Raw genomic sequence first — 2,864 nt, 5'->3', positions numbered from 1 at the left:
AAGCTAGCAGGTGTTTTGAATTCTCGTGGTCCCAACAGCGGAAGGGTACCAGGCACGGGTAAGCCTTTTACGAGATCACCGAGTGCTCAACACTCGGCTGGAAGAATAAAAGGGATGCAATACAAGCACTCCCAGTCGTGCAAATAGGCAACAATAAGCCGTCACGTAAAACCTCCCGATAGTAATCGGCCAAAATACACAGTCTCTTGGCCTTGCCGGATGAACCCTCGATACAGAGCTTCGAGTTCACCGACAGGCATAACACACTCAAACAAGCTTGACCAGACGCTTACCTTGAAGCCGGACGTCGCTCTGTGTGCTTGAGTGGAAATTCTGTTCTGTATTTAAGCTTACCCTTTCGGGTCTATTCCTAATAAGAAGTCCTAATCAAGTATACAAATATCAAGTGAGCAATGATCCGTTATGGATCTTCTTGCATGCCAAGCGTCGTCTGCACCGTCGCATGAGCATCTTTAACGGTCCGCGCCCTGTCCCAGACGGTGAACGTGCCTTCCAAGGGTCGCTGAGTCTTCCGCGAACTCATCCCAACCGCCACTGAGGGTTCGTACCGTAGATGGTCCGCTGAATGCGAATCCGGCCAGTCCAGTATTAATAATAAGGACAGCCTGGATTCAGTGACATATGCCCGTATCCAATGCTCGTTGAATGTTCGGAGGTGACACCGTCGAGTCCCTTGCACCTTGGCGTCTCCGTACATCACCTGACCGAGGGTTCGTCGCTTGAACAACTTGGGCGGTGTCACGTCTTTGTCGACGGGTGATAATCCGCAACTACGGAGAAATCACTACACCACAACTGCCCCTGTCGCAATGGAAGCCACGGTACTGGTGCCCGTTGTGACATTTCTTCACTCTTCAATTCACCATCTCGCCACAGTATGTCCAAGCGTCTGAATCGAGCCGTGTCCGACGCTTTTCAGCGTCTCAATCCTCGTAGACGTCGCGAACGTGAGCAGCTGGAGGTACGTAAGCCCATCCTTCTCCTGAATCATCGGTACCTTGCTCATCACTTCGTATTACTCGACTTGTTTCTCAGGAGGGCAAGACCGAGGGTTCGAACGCCCCTCAGTCTGCTGCACTTCCTCCGACAGCAGTGTCATCAACCGACCCTCCGGCGCCCGCTGCCCCGGACTCTTCACTCCCTGTGGTAGCTCCTGCAGCACTCCCCGTCGTCGCTGAACCCGCGGAGATGGCTCCTGCTGCTCCTCCTGCCCCAGCTGGTGGTCCCCCACCACTCACCGAAGATTCGCTGCGCGCCATGCTGGCTGAGAATACGGAGGCATCGGTCGATCACATGATGACCTCGATAATCCCGTACTTGACTGCAATGGCTCGTCACCAAGTGCAGCTCAGCGTTGCGCCTCCTCTCCACGGCGATATACACACTCAGCGTCGCCTCGAGACTGCCGTTGGTTTCGATGATGTCCTCGCTGCGATACAACCTGGTCCTGACGCGCTGTCGGCATTACCAGAACGAGTTGCCGACTTGGAGCGTCAGTTGCGGTTTGCTCAGTCCGAGGCTGCTGCCGCCGTACGTTCGGTGGCACCCCACATCATGGCTCGTGAGAACGCGGAGACATTCCTCAAGGCTGCCAACGCTGAAATTGAAGCCTTACACCACAACATCAAGATTCTCCGCGAGTCGAACGCCAAGAATGACGCCATGCTTGCAAGTGTTCAAGCTACTATGGAGCGACACGCAGAGGATTTGAATCGTCTTCACTGCGAAGTCCAAGCTCGGGACGTTTTTATCAGCACGTTGCAGAAGAAGCTGGCTCGCGAACGCGAGGTGTACAAGTCTTCTATTGGCGCGAATACTGAGCAGACCCGGAAGCTCCACCTCCTTCTGGTAAAGCCTGCCCAGGGCAAGTATGTCGATAACGACACGCTCAAGGTCCTCGAGAACCAGCAAGACCGTAACACTCGCCTCCTCCAAGCGAATCGTACCCTCCGTGCACACGTGAGTCTGGCAGGGATGGATCCCGAGGTATTCGTCTGGCTGGCGAAGGTACGCTCTTAATGTCGCTCCTTCCACCGTGTGTTCAGCAACTAACGTTCGTTCACAATCCTTCGTGATATGTCTGACTGCGGGTGAGCTGGACCTGGATGCGCTGGACTTGGATCAGGAGACGTTAGGCTCTCAGCGGCGTATTCAGTCTGCCACCGCGTCTTCGGACAATCCTCAAGCCCTTCCGGCAGCTTTGGCCAAAGCAGCTCACCAAGTGGCCCATGGGAAGTCCCATAAGCGTCTTAGACCAGGTGGCGAGGATTCAGACGACGATCCGGACGACTCTGACGAAGTCTGGGCTCCAATCCCAACGGACAAGGCCAGTGCTTCGATGGCAGCTGCCGGTCTCGGTGATGCGCCACCTGCCGATACTTCAACTCCCAAGTCGGCTCGTAGATCGCTGTTCGGTCCGAAGGCGTGGAAGAAGGCGGCCCAGAAGAAGCGCAAGAAACCCCGTCCTCATTCTCCTGCTAAGTCGCCACGACGTCATATGAAGACTCGGTCCAAGTCTGTACCGTCTTCTCCAAGTTCATGGTCGCCACCTCCCACACCAGCGTCTTCCTCGACTCCCGCAGTGGTCGACCTCAGCGGCGACCAGAGTGACGTGCACATGGGGACTGCTGATCCAGGCAGCGTTCCCTTCGGTTCAAGAAACTGCTACAGAGCCTTCGTGTAAGGACGTGTACCCTGAGGATCTCGACGATGTTCCTGTCTCTCCTGACGCGCCTTCGCCCCCCGCGTCAGGGTCCACACGAATGTGGGCAAGTCACTAACTTCAGGGATTTCGCCTTCTACAGCCGACATACGTGCTGCTGAAGAGGCTCTGCGCGAGGCCG

Source organism: Phytophthora infestans, genomic scaffold, assembly GCF_000142945.1.
Source record: "Phytophthora infestans T30-4 supercont1.113 genomic scaffold, whole genome shotgun sequence".
In the NCBI taxonomy this organism is placed as follows: Eukaryota; Oomycota; class Peronosporomycetes; order Peronosporales; family Peronosporaceae; genus Phytophthora; species Phytophthora infestans.
The sequence above is the reverse complement of the archived record's forward strand: the minus strand, read 5'-3'. Positions refer to the sequence as shown.